Source organism: Aphelocoma coerulescens, chromosome 5, assembly GCF_041296385.1.
Source record: "Aphelocoma coerulescens isolate FSJ_1873_10779 chromosome 5, UR_Acoe_1.0, whole genome shotgun sequence".
NCBI classification, from domain to species: domain Eukaryota; kingdom Metazoa; phylum Chordata; class Aves; order Passeriformes; family Corvidae; genus Aphelocoma; species Aphelocoma coerulescens.
In genome coordinates, this window is record NC_091019.1 from 65,066,933 (window position 1) to 65,086,095 (window position 19,163).

The following is a 19,163-nucleotide window of genomic DNA, read 5'->3' on the forward strand; positions in this document are numbered from 1 at the left end:
ATTTCACTTCTGAATAAAGCATGTGAGCCTGGCCCAGAAGTGGGCTGCTCTCTTCCTTTTATGAATCAGTCTCCAAGATATGCTCACATTCCTGAGGAACAAGCCTGGAATAACACGGCTGGCTTTGGGTGCAATACACTGATTGTGAGGAAGCAACAGTCTCCCGTGTATGAATAGCTTTTATGTTGCAATAGGTCAGAGCTATAGCATTCAGTGAAAAACGGCTTTTTAATGTGCTTTACAGGCTGTCAGGGCAGGATGAATGTAAACCACGGACCTGGCTGCGTCAGAATGATATTTTATTTTTTTGCTTTATCGCCCAGACGCAATGAATCTCAGATCAATTAGTTTTGCTTTGAAGTTTGCTCTTGATCCAGATCCTCAATAAAAAGGAAGTTTCCAAATCACTGGTCTGTGAACACTGTTTGTGATTAATTACCCTCTTATAATCTGAGGAATTCTGGTCGTCGCTGTATTTTGAATACCTCAGACTGCACGGGGAGTTTTATTTTGGCTGGTATATTTGGAAACTGCTAATAAACACCTACTTCCTGTTTTTCTTGCTACCGTGTATAACAAATTGTTAAAAAACTTGCTTTCCCATTTCAGCCTCCTGCCTGTTAGACCAGACCTGAACCACATATTGGCTAATCAATACCCTGTATCATTTGCCAGCGAAATTTCTCCACTGTTAAAAGCAGGACGTTGTCTGTGGCTGTAACAAAAAGTGAGTAACTCGAACAGACCTTAAATGAAGCCTCTGCTAGAGACAAAAAATGACTGATCCGGTTTTAAATTCGAAAGGAAACTTTCTGCAAAGCTTCCTAAAATAACAGTGTGTTTTCCTGTCGATGCCTGGGTTAATTGGGGATGGTCATGGATGTGGAGGCTTCGCTTCGTCCCGGGAAACGATGCCGAGCCGTGCCCGCGGTGGGAACATCTGTTTGGGCAAAGATTTTGAGGTTAACACTCTATGGAGGATGTTTGTTTAGACAGGATGAATGCTTTTGTGAAATCTAATATTAGGCTCTATCTAGGTATGTCCGCTTGGCACCGGCCTCTGCATTTTGTGCGCGAACAAATGTTAATTAGCAGGGAAAGCAAAAAAAAAATAATTCCCCACTTTGTGTCTGAAGTAACGCAGCGTAGCAGTGGGAATAGATTAGTTCAGCTGCTGAAAGGTCCTGTGGCTGTTGCCTGGTGCAAGTGTTATCAGTGTTTGTGTGGTGCTCCGGGGGTTTGTTTGCTGGCCATGCCCGCTCGGAGCGGGTGACTCACGGCCAGCAAACAGAGCCTGTTTGCAGCATGTCCAAGTTCCTTAAATCCGTCGCTTTCGTGGCACTAGCGGTAACAAACACTTTCAGAAATTTCCCTGAAATGGTGCTTTCAGCTTGTTTTGAAGTCCAAGCCTTTGTTTTCACAGTCTGTGCTGCTTTTAACCTTTTACATGTCGAATATTTGGGTACCTGCTGTTCATTTACCCTCTTCGCTCTTGACTCTCTCTGGGGTAGTTGGCTCTGGGGGACCAGCTCAGAGTTTGGGTTTGGCAGGGTGGAGGGAAGGATGGATTTGCAAAGTGACGGTGGTTTCAGTGTGTGTCATGTCCTGCATTCCCACCAACATGGATTTAGGGCAGGTGGGTGTGAATCACCTGGAGAGGACACTCTCTCTCCAGCCTTTGGTCCTGGTTCCTGCTGATGGGGTCTGGCAGCGTCCAGCTGGCTGCTGGTGGGCAGAGACCTGTGGGGTTCAGTTGGGCGGAGGGCACTTGGTGTGTCGAGCCTTGAGAAGAGAAAACTGAGGGGAGAACTCATTGCAGTCTACAGCTTCCTCATGGGAGGAAGAGGAGGAGTAGACGCTGATCCCTTCTCTCTGGTGACCTGTTACAGGACCCAGGGAGTGACCTGGAGTAGTGTCAGGAGAGGTCTAGGCTGGATATTCGGGACAGGTTCTTCCCCCAGAGGGTGGTCAGGCAGTGAACAGGCTCCCCAGAGAAGTGGTCACAGCACCAGCCTGCCAGAGCTCCAGGAGCATTTGAACAATGCTCTCAGGAACAGGGTGTGGCTCTTGGGGATGGTGCTGTGCAGGGCCAGGAGTTGGACTTGATGATCCTTGTGGGTCCCTTCCAGCTCAGCTTATTCTGTGATTCTGTGATTCCTCTAAGTTCCCACTGCTACAGGAGGAGGAAACCTCTCCCCAAGCCAGGGGTGGTTTGGTTGTCTCTGTTTGACCCTCAGGTGTCCCTGTGGCAGTACCAGACCTTCAAGCTCACCAAACTATCAAAGCAAAGCACAACCCTGAGGATGCAGGTCAATTCTGGGGTTCAAACCACCTACAAATCTTGGTTTCTGGTGGATTTGGGTCCTCAATGCTCAAGATCTCCACAGCCCCAGGCTGCCTCTGCTGTGGTGAGACTGGGGTGTTGTGATAGCACAAACTTTAGTGGTACCAGCTGACTGGCCACGCTGGTGGTGGCTGGTCGTGTGTGCTGGCCAGGTGCCACTGATCAGAAACTCTGACTATTTCTGTTCCTCTGGTTCCTCATTTTCAAAAATCTAAGTACCTCTTTTCACGTCCAAGTTTTTGTCACTCCTCCTGCTTGTTCCTTTATTAGATGCTTATTTGGAAGCTCTTTAATGACATCGTTTGAAAGTGAATGGAGGCTGAAGAATCACTGTGGAGTAAAAAAGCTGCAGGTGGATGGGAGGGGAAGGCTCTCCCTTGCCTCCTCACAGGCTGGAACACCTCATGGCTGCTTCACCCAGCCAAATATCAATGATCTGCACCTGCCCAAGGAGGAGCCCCAGTCTGTTGGTACTGCCACTTCCCCCCTGCCACTCCTCCCAGGAACACCCACTGTCATGTCCCTGCATGACATCCTCTTCTCAGCTGTCTGCAGCCACAAGCCTTTAAAAGCAACAAAAAGGAGAGAGAAAGAGGAGGAGGTGGAAACACTCATGAGTGAGGGCTGGAAAATCCACCTGTAATTTTGGGTCATCTCAGCGTCATCCCTTGGGTTCAACATCTTCAAACATGACTCAAACATCACTGTCTGAGTCACCTTGAAATGGGGCAGGATGTGGGAAGTAAAACCAGCAGGCATCACGGAAATCTCTGAGTCAAACAGGTCTCCAACAGCACTGGGAGGGAGTTTGAGATGGAGGAGGACTCTGGGGTGCATAACATCTCCAAGGGAAATGTCCTGGAGGAGCTGTGGAGGCTCCGGGAAAATGGGGCACCCCTCCCTTTGCTCAGGTGGCCAGCAGGTACCCAACAGCCCCAGCAGCATCAGGAGCGCTGAGCTTTGCCGAAACATCCTTTTTTGTGCCAAAAATATTCTTTTGGCTGTGCTGGCAGAATTTTCTTCTTGACTTGCAGGACATTCAGTGAGTCAGGGCAGCCTGCAGCTGTGCTGTCACCTCTCCCACGTACCCTTCTGAGGCGCAGCACACCTTAACAGGCACTGTTTGCTTTCCACCTCCCATGTTTTTGTTATATTTAGAGCCTAATTTTTGGCTGAGCTGCCCCCGTGTTGGGGCTGGCTGATGCTCTCTCCTTGGAGTTGGCCCAGGGTTTTACGCCCTGCCCTCAAACAGCGGGACCTGCCCAGGTGGGTGGGAGCTGGCCAGATGTGCGAGCCTGGATTTTGGCAGTGGGGAGGGAGAAGGCGGTGGATAGAAGTGCCTGTCCTCCCTGCCAGCTTGCCTGTGGCAGCCTGGTGAGCTCAGATCATCCTGGAATCATCAAAAAAAGCAGTTTTGTCCTCAGGTTCCAGGTCTGAAGGGTTTGAGATATAGTCCCACTGCATGGAAATGAAATCCCCTGTGGAAGGAGGCTTTTTAACTCATTCTGCTGGCCACAGGGAGGTTAAATGAGCTGCCTGCAGTCAAACAGAGCTCTGGACCAGCTCTGGATCTTGTTGCTGGCCCCAGATTTCTGTATCACAGCCCCATTCCCTCACTTTTGGGCACTATAAAAGTCCATGGGATCAGGTACAGGTTGGTGCCACAGCATTGGGCATCGTGGGGGCCTTTGCAGCAATTGCAGCTCAGTCCTGACCCTGTGGTTTCTTTGTGCTTCTCCAGAAGGATGTGATTAATTCCTCACTGGAGGAACAAAGCACCTCTCTTGAATATGCTGAAATGTATTAATGCCCACAAAATTATAAAGGAAAAAGAAAAGAGGAGGTAATCTGAAGAATGTTTGACCGTGAGCCCATTTGTGTTTTGAAATGACACAATGTGTGTGTTTTATGATAGCTGCAACCACTTTGTGTGGAGATAAGAGATTTAACATAATGTTTTTTTTCTTCGCCGTCATTTAGGAAAAAAAGAAGCCAACATACCATTGCTGAAAAACATAAACAAAGTGGCCTTTTATATCTCTTACTTAAAACTTGGACTGTTCCAAATGTGTTTTTACTGAATGGCTGGTGGGTTTGGGTTTTTTTTTTTTAAGTAGCAGAACGTTGGTCAATTTTAAAACAGTTCCCTACAGCTTCCCAGGTAAATAAATTAGAAGTTAGAGCTGGTTTAGTAGCCACTTCCTGCCATGAAGGCCAAACAGGATTCATTCCCTGTTTTCTCTGTCACGCAAGGAGCGGGCAGGGAGCACACAGGTTATGACTAGGAGAGTGTTTCAACCTCCTCTCTATTTAATTAGTCATATAATTAACACTTACTAAAAGGAGGTAATTTTTTCCAAACCCTTGTAAACTCTTAACCACTTCATTGAGCTGTTACTACTTTGAAAAAGGCTGCAGCAGAAAATGCTGGTGTTTTCCAGCCTCGGACACTTTTCTCTCAACCATAACAGGGATTGCACAGTTGTGGACAAAATCTGCACCAAAAAAAGCTAATTTATTCACTCTGTCTCTCATAAGGCCGTGGTTGCCTTATAACAGGTGAAAGACATAAACTTTTAGTACAAAAACAGAAAAAATAGTGAGGTCAAACTGATCTTAAGGTAGCAGGGAGGAAAATATGAGAATTCTGGAAAACTTGATGTGAAAAATGACTACTTGTTGTAAGGCTTCTTGTTGGCACATAGGCAGGGGATGTCCCTGCAGCTGGAACTACATCCCCTGGCCTCCCTCAGTGCTCAGATCCCAGGAGCTGGGTGTTTGCCAGGATCAGCCCAACCCCTACAGATCCCAGGGGACAATGGAGCAGCACCATTCCTGACAGGATGAGAAGCAGCTGGGTGGGATGCGAGGTGAGATGTGATGTCCCCACTGACCCTTGCTGGATGAGAAACCACCTGCAGGCTGGGCCATGAACCACATCTCTGGGGTGATCCAGACCTGTAAAAAGTGCTACACTTCCCAAATTCCTATTTTTTTTACCTGGATCATTTCACCAGGTTGGGTGAAGTGATCTAAGGGGAGAAGGCTCAGCCATGAGCAGCTCGGCCGATGGGAAGATCCTACCCCAGCTCCCTGGCTCTGCTGGTGGACAAAAGCCATAAATGAGCTACATTTGAGCTCAAATGCCCACAAAATTCCCTAAACCCAAGGCACCATTTTCCCCTTGGGAACTCTCAGCTCCAAAAGCAGGGAGTCATTTTCCCCCAGCTGCTGCTGGGGAATAACCCGAATTATTTCTTCCGCATCCCAAAATTGCCAGTGTCAGATGCAAAGCCATGAGATCTTCTTTTCTCTCCCAGCAGAAGGACGAGGCCCCCGCAGGGACAGGGCAGGGGAGCAGGACGATGGTCGTGGGGAGAGTCCAGCTGTGCAGCTGGCTCTGATCAAAGCCTGGCAGCACTCCCCGTGTCCGACAGCCCTGTTTATGTTATCCAGCAGGGAACGGGCTCGCACGACGTTTCTAACCTGGTTCTTGCTCCCGTCTTCCCGGGAAATCTCGCTGCCCCCGGGGAGGGGGGGAGGATGGGGAGGTGCAGCCAGCCCCTTCCCAGTGCTGCTGGGCAGAGAGGAGGGATGGGCTCCTCACGTGGGTGCAGCCCCCGTGGAGTGTGGCCGCTCTGGGGAGCAGATGTGCTGTCCTGGCGAGGGGAAACGCTCCCATCACAGTGATGGGAAACTCCCTCCCTGTGGAGTTCTTGGCTGTTCTGCTGTCCCTGACTCCAGAGTGGTGGAGTCACAATATGAATGCTTCTGGTCACAGGGTTTCTCCTTTCTTCATAGAGTCATAGAATCCTAAAATGGTTAAGGCAAGGGACCTTAAAGATCATCTTGTTCCACTCACCTGCCATGGGCAGAGACACCTTCTATAGACCAGATTGCTCCAAGCCCCGTCCAACCTCTCCCTGAAGACTTCCAGGGATGGGGCAGCCACAGCTTCTCTGGGCAGCTTGTGCCAGGGCCTCATCCCCCTCACAGCCAAGAATTTCTCCCCAATATCCCATCTAACCCTGCCTCCTGTCAGTGGGAAGCCATTCTCCCTTGTCCTGTCACTACAGGCCCTCGTCCAAAGTCCCTCTCCAGGTCTCGTGTAGCCCCTTCAGGTACTGAGTGGCCACAAAAAGTTCACCATGGAACTTCCTTTTGTCCAGGCTGAGCAATCTCAGTTCCTTCAGCCTTTCCTTACAGGAGTGGTGTTCCATCCCTCTGATCATCTTCATGGCCTCCTCTGGTTTCACTTCTTCACTGTGTGCAGGAGAGTTGGGAGATTGTGGCACTGGGAGGCTGCTGAGCACCAGGGCCTCAGTCCATGGACATTTGCTGAGCTTTTGGCCACCACTGCCTAAGAGCAGCCTGTGGGATATAAATTCCAGCAGCACTATCCCAAAACACCTGCAGGCCCTTAGGATGAGAAACAAGCTGCAGTGTTTTCCTCTCTGGTCAGGAGTTTTGGGGAGTTACAACAAAGCACAGAGCACAGGCTGGATCTGCCAATGGAGGGGCAGTCTGGTCTCTTGGAGGTGAAAGAAAATTGTGGATCATGTGGGGATCTAGTGAATGGTGTGGGATTATGTGGGCTTTGGGGGGGTGGGGAAAGGGGTGCAAGAGGGGTCTTGGGGCTGCTGTGGTGTGTCTTGAGGGTCCCCAGCAGAAGTTTCACAGGAGCACACCCCTGCCCACGTTTGGGGCTTTTTGGCACTTGTTTTACTTCTTTTGCTGGAAGTTATTAGTGTTATTCTGGTTGTAGAAGGACTCCAAGGCTCTTTCAAAGAGCAGGGGCAGTTTGAAAACTTGCAATGGGAAATGGTCCCTTGATCACTCATCTCAGGGTGAAAATTAAGTAATATTATGGGGTTAAATTCTCTCCGCTTCAATTTTAGAGGGAAAAACTATTGCCTGCCATGGTGGCTGGTTGGTCCTGTGTCCTAAGTCTGCTGTGTGTAGTAGACCCCCTGATTAGTGGGTGGCAGACTGCCTCAGGGCAGTGCTGAATGTCCCTGCACATCCCTAGGAGTGGTATCTGCCATTACTTCTCACTCCTGAAAACTGTCACCTTTACTTTGCAGGACGTCATCCATCGAATTTCCTTGCACTCCTTGGAATGCGCTAAGTAATCAAAAGGAGCAGCTGACAAAATAAATGAGGGAAGTGTGTTTTTTATGGGGACGTCGCCCAAAGGGCAGGATGGGCCATTTGGGATGCACAGCTTCTGGCCTTCAGGAGTGTTGATGTTCAGGTCCATGGGGCAGCTGGCAGAAAGGGTCACTCCCAGCCTTCGTGTGCCCAGACACGATCCCTCTGCCCTTGGCTTTGTTTGGTGTTATCTGTCTGCTTTCCTAATTAGCCATAGTCCTGCTACCTCTCCTAGCAGACATGATGCAAAATAAATGACCTAAGAATTCCCCCCAGAGCATGGCTCATTAGAGGTGGACCAAACACCAGGAAACACAGGAGAAGGGCTGGTCAGAGCCGGTCATGAGGTGAGCTAAATGATCTACCAGCCCCTTTCCCTTCACAGGGTGCAGGGCTGGGATCTGGGTCACACACCAAAGGTTCCCTGGCTCACACCCTACAGCCACGCAGCTCTGAGTGCGGTCGGGCTCGCTCTGAGTCCACACACCCTTCCCAGTTATTCCACAATCCTCATGAACATATGGCTCTAGCAGTTGTCAAAAAATGTTGGACAGAGGCTTTGCGGTCAGCTTGATCTGTCCCATCTGGTCATCTGATCTCTTTGTTCTCTGGACTCCCATCCCTCCACTCGCTGTGGAGATAATTTGAGTAATGCTTCCCTTGTTTTTTCGTTTTGCTGCGTCGTTATTTTCCCTGCTAGGAAGTGCAATCTTCTCCTCCTTGGCTTCGGGGATAAAAATGGTATGGCTTGACCCTGGCTGCCTGGAGAGATTTGTTTAGTCTTTCCTGTGTTGTGGAGCACACAGTGTGTGCAGCACAGCAAACCTGTCCAAGTTCAGCAGGATGGTTTGCATTGGGGATGCCAGAAGAAATGAGAAATATTGTGCTCCGACCTGGGGATTTTGATTTTCACCCAGGTGAGGTGTGGTGGTAGGTCTACACCTTCATTTCTTCAAACCTCTCTAAGCTATGGGTTGCTTGGAGCTGCTCTCTTCATTCTCGATGTGTCCAGCACCTTGTGCTGACTGGAGAAGGGATGAGGAGTCCCTGGGGGTCATGTCCATTGCAATTCCTCTCTCCTTTTTATCAGACCTCTGTTCTTCCGGATCCAGCTTTGGCTGAACCCCAGTGAACTTCCCCTCCATCCCTGTGCTCTTCCCTCTTCCCCGCCGGCGCGTTTGCTGCCGTGAACTTCCTGTGCCCGACCCAAGAGTGTCTCCGAGAGGTGTGATCCAAGTCATGGCAGGAATGGCTGCAGCCACAGGAAAGAGATCGCTGACCCACCCCTGGCTCCCTCCCAACCTTCCTAATCAGGAGAGGAATGTCTCTGGATGAGCCTGTGGCCACTTGGCTTTGCTGTGAGAGTGCTTCCTTTGCAAGCCATCTGTGCGGGTCACGCCGGGCAAAGCACACCCTGTGCCCTCATGGATCAGCATGTTTTGCACCACTGGCACCAGTGGGGAGGAGGAAGGCTGGGAGGAAGAGGAGGACGATACACAGACTGAGGAAGGCCTGCAGGGTGCTGTTCCTACCTTGCTGCATGGAGATGGGATTCTTCTGGGAAAGGCAACTCCTCTGTCCATGCTGAGGGTGTTTCGGGGGGTCCATCATGCCAGACAGTGCTTGTTTCTTGGTGTGGATTTGGAGATTTTTGGTGAAATGGCAGCTGCTGTCTTCTGCTTGATGTTGCATGATTGATCAATGAAGAGGCAAGACCTGACCTTGCAAACAGGGGTGTCTCATGAAGACATGCAAGACAAGCAGGAATGGCCTGGTGACTGTGAGGGTGGGGAGGCCCTGGCACAGGGTGCCCAGAGAAGCTGTGGCTGCTCCATCCCTGGAAGTGTTCAAGGACAGGTTGGATGGGGCTCAGAGCAACCTGGGATAATGGAAGGTGTCCCTGCCCATGGCAGGGTTGGAATGAGGCGGTCTTTAAGGCCCCTTCCAACCCAAACCATTCTGGGATTTTGTGATCTCCTTTCTCATTGAGATCCCCACCATGGCTACTGCAACCCCATGGAGAAGGCTCAAATGGATGTGTCTGAGTGGCGTGGCAGCAATGGCTGTGCCTGATGGTTACAAACCCCCTCTGGCTGGGGTTCAGCCCCTCATCCTGGTGGGTCTTGCTGCTGTGCTTGGAGGCTCCAGCATGGTGCCCGTGGGTGCCTCAGGGAATTCTGCATCCTGCCAAACTGGGGGCAGGTCCTGGTGTCAAAGCCTGCTGCCCTCCCAAAGCCAGTGGTGGAGTCGATGGGACTCCACACTGGAATAAGGCAAACAGGATTTAACCTTTGCTACAGCGTGTCCCAGCCAAGAGCTATTGTTAACAAACTTGGCCCCTGTCCATTTGGCCTGGGTGATTCGAAGAGCAGAAAGTAAATAATCTGACATTCGAAAGAAGTTAGTATTTACAAACTCGGGGCCTGCTCCTGCTGCCATTGCTGTTGGGGGAAAGGGTTTTGCTGTAGGCTTCACCTTCAGAGGAGCAGGGCCCTGCAACAGAAAGGATTGCAAAGTAGAGCAGCTAAAATTCCTGTAAGCAGATTTGACACCCTGCCCTGCAAATACAATGGCAGGTACTGTTAGAGCAGGGCCTGAAAAAAAGCCCCACTGAAAATATCCCCTTTACACCTCCATGCAGGTCTGTGGAATGCCATTTCTTTACTTGCCTTAGTATTTTCCCTAATAATTTAAGTTGACGCCTCCATGGTGGCATTTCTAAAATATTAGGAAAAAAAAAAGTTTAAAAAAACGTTCCCCGTAGTTTTCCTCTTCTTGAGTGGATTTTTAACCCCGCTTTTATTCCACGATCTTTCCAGTGCTTCCACTCCCACATGCTCGCCTGTGAGTGTCCTGTAATCCTATTCACTCCATGAATGCTTGAGTGCTTCCAGTTCAATATGGATGTAGGTTTGGCAGCCCTGGGGCCTGGGCTTTCAATAAGAAACTTCATTGATGGATCAAGCCAATGCCTAAGGATAACTCCGAGCTATCACGGAAGTCAGAGCTGGAAAAGAGCAGTAGGTTCTTCCAGCCTGTCTCCTTGCCAGTGCAGTGCTCTTCGTTATGTCTCATCAGAAAGGAGATCCAGTTCTCTGGATATTTGGTTTAGCTTGGACACATCTGCTAAGGTCTGCAGATTTCAGTCCAAAAACAAGAGTTATTTCTTCAGTTACATTTTCAAGTATTTTGGGAACTTTCTGCCAGAGTGTCCTTTGTTTTTATTTCCTGTGCTTCCAAGATGTCTATTTAAGCAATTTTGCATGCACCTGTAATGCAGAGCCCTGCATATTTATTTTAAAGAAAAAGGTGCAGGGGATGAATGTCTCATTAGCACTACTTTAATCACTTAATTTTGGAGGGCAGCTGCCAAGCTCTGAGCTGGAGCATTGTGAGCAAGGTTTTCAGGGGATTTTATTTCTCCGGGAGTTTTCTTGGCAGGGACAGGTTGCAAGAATTGGTAGCTGAGCGGGTAGTGGAATTATAATCCAAAAATTGTCTGTTGGAATTTCCAGGTAACCACAGGCACAGATAGCAGAGCTGTTTCCACATGCAGACACAGCAAATTTCAACTCCCTCTGGGAGGGTGGTGACCATTGGGGCTTCCAAGGATGCCACCCAAAAAGCATCCTAATGATGCTTTTACACACATGAAGGAGGTTGGCTCAGGGGAAACCCAGGACAGGAGTTTGTTGTATCAAAAATGGTGCCTCTATGCTGAGATATGTATCTACCTATTATATTGTATGTATAATGTATATATCTATTATATTATAGATAATATATTATAATAAAAAGTATAGTAGATAATATATAAAATATAATATGCAATAGATATTATAGCTACAATTGTATATCTATAATTATATATATGAACATTGCTTAGAAATATTTTTAAAAATTTTTAATTGAGGTTTTAGAGCAGAGTTCCAGGTACCACTAAATTAATACTGCTGCTGTGGCTCTCGGGTGGTGTTAGCAGGGTTAAAGGATGAACTATAACCTTTAAATTAGGTACAGGTGCAAAAGCAGATTTGATAAGCACCATCCATGAGGTGGAAAGTAAAGGTGAAAAGCAAAAGTAATACTGCATTGAATATGTTGCTTTGTCTCTGTCCAAAGAAGCAGAGCAGAAGGAACAAAGTAGTTTTATTGAATAGTTAAAAAGTTACAGGTAAAAACTGAGTTTTGATAGTGATTTGATATTTGGTCACTGCAAAGAATCATCTGAGAGTTTGATGTTGCTAATTTTATCTGGCTTAACGCTGAGGCACTGGAAGAGGTTTCCTGGAGAAGTTGTGGATGCCCCATCCCTGGAAGTGTTCAAGGCTGGGCTGGATGAGGCTTGGAGCACCCTGAGATAGTGAAACTCGCCACAGCAGGGGAGTTGGAACAAGATGATCTCTAGTCCCCATTCAATTCTGTGATTTTTCAAACCTCAGATTAATCAGAGATTAATTTCAGAGGCTGATATTTCAACATGGGCAAACCAGAAATCTCCCGTGTTTTTAGCAAGGATAACAGGAGCTGACTCAGTGAGGGCTGACAGAGGGAAGGGCTAATAGCACCGAGCCAGTTGTATCCAAAACCTGCTCCAACAAGATGAAGCCTGAGCAAGGAATTAGCAGTTGGGGACAGCCAAGAACTGCAGGCTGTTCTGACCAGAATTTGTGTCCTGATTGACCAAATTTTAAGGGAGCCTCCACAGATGTAGGAGTTATTTAGGTCTTGTTTCCAGAAGTTTTGAAGGCGCCCATCTGCATGTAACCAAGTCACTGGTTGGTTTTTGGGAGACATAACTGATATTTTAGGTAAGAACAGAATCAGGTGGAGGATTCCAAGGTATGTCTGGGAAAAGTAACTGCGGAGCTTATTTTGTTGTACTGGAAAGTCTCATGCACTAACTATTGATTATTCTTTGAGTGAGCTGACAAACACAGTGTTATTTATGGGACATGAAATCTGTACTTATTAGCTGTTTAATCCTACCAAAAAAAAAAAAAAAAAAAAGGAAAGTTACATCAGTCCACAAGTACCCAGCAATGGAGGTAGCACATGGAATCAGGTTTATTCTTCCTTCCCTCTTTTGCTCACTCTCCCTGTTATTTGATCTATCATTAGTCTGTCCTGGGAGGGAGAAAGTGGAGCTGCACACACTTGATCAAAGGACACTGCAGTCCATGAGAAAAGAATCAGCCAGAAGATGGTGGAAGGCCCTTGCTCAAGCAGCCTGTACTGTGTCCAAGTTATGTATTGGGTGTCCCTTAAAGTTAAAATTAAACGTAGTGGTTGACCCAAGAGCCAGGAAATGCATTTCCAAGTTGCTGTCACTTCTGCATATGCATCCTTTGGTGCAACCATTTCAGAGCACGGTGTTTCAGCTCCCCTGGGTGCTTTTGCACTGTCCCTTCTCTTTTCTGCTGAGTTCTGAGGCAAGACACAAATCCTCCTGCCTTTGCAGAGCAGATATTCCCCAAAAATGCTGTGTGGAAGGATGTGATGACTGCAGAACTTTCCCATTCTGCCCCTTGGCCAGGACCTGCAAGAGGTTGTGCCTGGGCTTGGGCATTCACTGATCTTCTGCACTTTCTGTTGTCCTTCTGTGGTGATCTTCTAGTGGTGTCAATGCCCCTGTTGCCATGGCATTGCTCCCATGGCCAGGGAAAAGCACTAATTAGTGTTTTCCCTTCCTCAGGAGTTTGGTAGAAGGGGCAGATAGAGCTGCTCATGTCCCATAACTCCCCTACCTGCTGTCAGCTTTGTCATGGATGTTGAAAGGCCATGCCAGGAAGATGGTTGAGGGTTTCATTGCAAGAAATGATACCTCCTCTTGCCAGATTCCTCCTAAAAGCCCCTCCAAGATATTTTATTTTATTTTATTTTATTTTATTTTATTTTATTTTATTTTATTTTATTTTATTTTATGCAGAGGTAAATACTGAGGAAGCAGCACTAAGAGAAAGAACATCTCCGTGGGCACTGGCAATGGGACTGCAGCTGTGTTGATCTCCAGATTGAAGCAAAGCAAAGTTAGGGAGAGGTGATATGTAGAAAAATTTCTGTATTTTTTCAAATAGCTGTTAAAAAACCAGCTGTGCTTTGAGAAGACAAACTTTTCCTTGTAACCTATATGTGTGATTATGTGCTTTGTCATCTAAATGTGCAAACACCATAACGCTTCTAAATGTTACCAAAATAATTCTAAGCCTTATCTGAGGCGACTGCATTTGAAAGCAGTGAAAATGTTAATGCTAACAACATTTTTTTGTTGTTCCCTAAATTCCTATCCTTAATTTAATATAATACACTGCTGTTTTAAAGGGATATTAATATTCTTTTCAAAGTGTTTGGGACTTTTACATAATTTAAAAAATATTTGCAGCTGTTTTGAATGTATCTGCAAGTACTGATAGACAAAAGGCATGGATATCCATAAGAAGGTTGTCATAATACATTCCATATTAACGTAAGCAAAAAAGAATGTTTGCTCAGGAATACCAAAAAAGGTGATTGGAAGACCCACTTTTGTGGCCTTAACATCTTCCTGCTAAACAAGTTACACTCTTTTTTTTTTTTTTTTTTTTTGCTGCATTCTTAATTGGTTACTTGCATCTGCTTTTTAGAATTAGCAGCTTTTTTGCATTTGGATCATCCATAAAGCTGAGCTTGGGCCATTTGTTTTATATTTCCAGAAATGATTTATTTGTACTGTAATGGGATGGAATCATACAGTGTTTCCCATTTGTTTTCAGCCTTAGTTCAGAGTGTAGCTTAAGCTCTCATAGTATATCTGGGAGTGCTGATTCTACTCCCATGTCCAAAGCCCACAAATCTTTTCTTCCATGCTGTTTGTACCTTTCCCTCACTGCATAAAAATTGAGGTCTCAGGGTCAATATTACATTGGGGGGAAAAGGGGAGAGATTATCTCAGTGGCTTAAAAATTTTGCTCCTGGCTAAATCAGTAAAGGATGGGGTGTGAATGTGTGTTGTTGTAATGAACAGGGCAAAAAACTTCTCAAATAAGTTTCTTTTCCCCTCCATGCCCTGCATTATATTAGGACTCCTGACAGAGGATGGGATCTTCCTTAGGCTGTGTGCTGGGCATAGGCACAGCACTAGAACCTCTTTGGAAGGGGATATCCACTAAAGCTACTTCATTTTCCTTCTTCTTGATTCATTGGGATGCTCCATAGCTGTAGAAGATAGCAGTCTTATAATAACTGACAATTGTGGAAACCTAGAAAAAGAGGGTAGATGGGACCTCATGGAGCTGTCTTGTCAACCCCTCTTCCCACAGTAGGATTGGCTATAAAAAGAGACTTCTGTTGCATTTCATCTTCTTTTCTTTCAGCCTTTACATTAAAAAAAAAACCCACAGCAGCAGACCAACAACGAATAATACAGGGAAGAAAGGGAAGCAACAATTTTTATGATAGATTTAGAGGTGCTTATGGCTGTGTTTGAGGGCACTTCTGTGTCCATGGTGGTTTATGGCCATTTTTGATCAGTTATTGCACAGATCTGGGCTTGTAATGAATGGACTGTCCCTCTCACTGTGATAATGGAACATGAGAGTATAAAAACTTTGAAGTGCAGGAGGCAGCTAAAAAGAAAACAATAAACTATGTATATGAGACTGGCTTGTTGCTTGGTGATTAAGAGATGAGGACCCCGTAGGTCAGCTCCCTATAGGTACAAACAGATGTTTGCACTGTTTCACAGCTGCTAAATATGATATAAATCCAAAGAATTTCTCATGTTTTTATAAAGTTAAAAAAAAATACCCAGACAGCAAATTTTTGGTCATTCAGATACTCTTACCAAATGACATCTGGTTTCTGTACTGCTTATTTAAGCAATCCTTAAAAAAATGTTTGCCAAGGGGAATAACTCAAACCTTTTAGTTCTTCACCATATATAACTGTACAGTTTAGATTACAATGTAGCATGCAGAGTTTATTATAAGCAATGCAGTTCTTAATTTCTTAGCTAGCAAGTATTACTTTAAAGAAAATAGGATAAATATTATGTAATTAGTTCAGGGAAATTCATGTATAGTTACATTTCAGAGTACCCGAGTTTCAGATCCAAACGATGACAAAGAAAATGAATTGTTTCCATATGTTAGGAGATAGCCCCAGTTATGAGCAGAGAGCTGAGACATAAAAATGCAGCGGGGTTCCCATTAAATGGAAAGACACAACTGCAGTGAGTGGAGAATTGGGATGTGAAGGTGCTCTGAAGGCACCATAGCTGCTGTTGGGACCAAAGGAGAAGGAGAAATAAGTGGTTTCAACAGCAGGAGATCCTCAAGTCTTGTGCTCTGAGTTGCTGATGCCTAAAGAGATGTGAGTTTTTTCACAGGTCCCTATTTGAAGATTCATGACGTCCCTCTGGGTGCTCTGAGGTCTCGGAAAGGGTCGTGTCCATACTGATGCTGCTCCTTCAAGGCACTTGCTAATGAGTCTGCCACTCCTACCTGGCCACCTATGAGCACAAAGCATATGGGAACTTAACACCCTCAAGACCTCCATCCCTCTGCCAAAACTGGTTGAAATTGGCTAATGGGCTCCAAAGTTATTTTCTTTGGGACTGAGAGGGGACAGACGGACTCGCTCTTAAGGGAACATAATTGCCTGCATCTCATGTCTGTTGGAAGCCAAGCTAAAAATCTCAGTATTAAGCTTATCATATAAATTATATATGCATGTATTTTACAGAGGAAGATTTATTGCCTTCAATATCTAAGCATTTTATGCTTTTGAAGTAATGTGTACTTTGATCCAACAAATACTTACGCTTTCAAGTCACCCAGTGTGCTGAGGGTTCAATAATGCTGCTTATTTGGAGAAAGATAAATCCCAAAGAGCTGAAGGACCATAATTAGGCTGTGATCTATGTGTTTTCTTTGTGGTCTTCTCTGCCATTTTCTGTTTCAGAGGATTAAGGCTAGAAAGGGTGTATTGCTCATTAGGACCTCTGAGGGCTGCATATCGACTCGGTGACTCCCACCCTTTTTGAATTGGTGGATGTGCAACTTTCCCCAGTTATTCTGAAGCTAACGAGCATGTTTTTCTTCATTTCTTTTCACAGGCCTGTCTGTTAGTCTTCAGATAGAAATTTGCACGTCCACAGTGTCTATAACATTAAATTTATCTGTATCTGTGGTCTTTCTTGAGGTGCCTGGCAATCAACAGCTTTCTTCCCTCTCTTTGTCGAGCAATTCCAGTGTCACAATTATCATGAATCATCCATTTTGTATATATCTCAATGACTGGTTGGGTTTATTTTCACATGAATACACACATCCCATAGTGCTGCTTGGTAGCTAGAAGCAAAATGTGGTCATATGTTCTGCTGTAATGGCATGATTGCATTTTTGTCTGTACTTTTTTGCTCTTCTTGATTTGGTCTGTCGCCACCATTGTGAGATGCACTGGACTAATTGCCCATCAGATGACAGGGAAACGTGCAAGTCCTTGAAAGTGGAAGCTGGTTTATATGGACAAGAATGGAACCAGCAGCGAGTTTATTCTCCTGTTTAAGCTCCTGCAAAAGAACGTGCTGTATTAGAAACCTTCTTGTGGGGCTCGGGGCTATTAACTTTGTTCCACATTTGAGCAACACACTGAGATCCTGCTCCAGGGCAGAAAAGCCAAATGCTGCTGCAGTGCAAGTATTGCTGCAGTTGTAATTAGTGGTAATAACAACTATTGTGGGAAAAGTCCTAAAAAATATTAATAGCAGGACTGGTTTAATTACAATGGTCCTCATGCCTGTGGTGGCTTCACCCTTCCCTTTTCTGAAGCTCAGCTTTCATTTTATTGCCAGTCTTATCAGACTGGATATTGCCCAAACTGGTACATTTGAAGGGTATTTTCCTGTCAAATAAACAACAAACCCCAGTGGTTAATTGTATTATTCCTCTCCACTCTTTCTCCAGCCAAAACACAGATTTACTCCTCCTGCCACAGTCCCACAACTTCCTGTTTAGTAGGAAACTTGATTAACTTGTTGGCTCCGTCAGTCTTGAAGGTCTTGCTTTTATTAGGAAGAAAATTGTTTGTTCTGCTTGCACAAGATTTCGCTGGGAACGATTGTTCACAGTCAGGTGCTTCAGGCACAGCTTTTAACTGGAGTTAACTGGGAGCAAACCACCACGGGGGCAGTTCCTGAAGAAGACACCGTGCTTCAACACTGCCTTAGGTGTTACCAAGCTGAGATAAAATGGGTTTGTAACTGGATGTGCCCACCTGTGAGCACCAGGCTTGCCCTAGTTTGTAAAAGGATTTGAGTATGTTGCAGTAGGTGACCATTGAGAGGTTTTTTGTGGTTTTTTTTTTCTTTGGCCTGATTTAAATAAACAGACTAATTCTTGCAGGTGGGGAGAAATTAATCTTACAGTTGTGTCTTGGCCTCTGTTGACCCCGTAAAGCTCCAGCCAAGGGCCCAGAGGGGTTGACAAATTTGTTTTCACTCCTGGTTTTCTTTCCTGCTTGGTGTGTAGCGATGTGCTCTGGCAAGGGGCTGGGGGTACTGACAGTGTTTGGCACAGAGGAGGAAATCAATAGCTTCACACTTCTTGAGAGCAGGTCTGGTACTCCAGGCTTCAAAGCAGAGACCTGCATTTGATGGAGGAACTAAGTTCTGTAGGTCTTGACAACATTTTACCATAGAGTGACATTGTCATCATACAGGAAAAAGTTGGTTTTTGAAGAATTCCTGGAAATTCTGAAAGGTTCTGCTTAACTATTTTTATTCTTCTGATGTTGGGGTATGCTAGAGAAAAATGCTACAGAAAAAAACCAAAAGTGGGAAAGAGGACTTTTCAGGTGAGCATTATGTCCATGTGTGGTAGAGACCCAGTAAGGACATCATTAACCCTTAAACTTTTGTTCTTCTTGTGAGAAATGCAGTATATTTGTGATGCTATAAAATGCTACTGTGCATTCAACTCTGTAGTCTTTGTAATTCCTGGGCATCTGTAGATAAATACCATTTCTGTGTACATTACAGCAAGGTCTAAAGCCTTTAAAAAAAAATCAGGCAGAGGTATTATTTTGGCAGAAAGCTTTTACATTGACTTCCTGATGTTTGCAAATATTTCTGCAAGGTTAAACATCTCTGGAGAAGTCAGCTCTAAATAAATAAATGTTGCAGCAAACGAGGAATACCCTGAGTGGGTGTACTCCAGCTGTTGGGGTTCACTGGATGAAATGTGTTACACATCTTCCCAAAGCTAAGCGATGACAGGCGTTAACTAGAAACTCTCCTTTCTTAATCATCATCACAGTAGTCTGAAAAGGTGGAGAGGGGAACATCCCGGGATCTTCTGGGTTTAAACCCAAATTAGCATGAACATCATCAAGGCTCGTCAAGAAGCGTGCTCTGGAGTCAGGCTGCCGTGTGGTGTAAACATGGAATGTGATGCAATGTGTCTGCTGCTTGCAGACTGAGTTTGACATTTTTGCTTAATTCACCATAGCCATGCGAGGGGAGCGCACGCTTCAGACAAATTCCACTGTTGTTATTGCTCTGCACTGCTGCAGAGGCAACACTTCTAATTAGAGACTATCTCCACATTTGGCTTGGCAGCCAAAATAAACTTCTAGGAGTCGTATGCTGCATGGCTTTTATCTTCACGGTGGTGGTGGTCTCTTTCCAGCA

General features: G+C 45.8%; 1 long non-coding RNA gene across 2 annotated transcripts in view; it reads left to right on the forward strand.

Moving 5' to 3' along the window:
• The first annotated feature begins 621 nt into the window (after positions 1 to 621).
• LOC138110932 (uncharacterized) overlaps positions 622 to 19,163 on the forward strand; it is a 37,448-nt gene continuing 18,906 nt past the window's right edge. For both annotated transcript variants that reach the window (XR_011151165.1, XR_011151166.1), the window contains exon 1: positions 622 to 727. This is a non-coding gene — a long non-coding RNA (uncharacterized lncRNA). The remainder of the gene's footprint in view (positions 728 to 19,163) is intronic.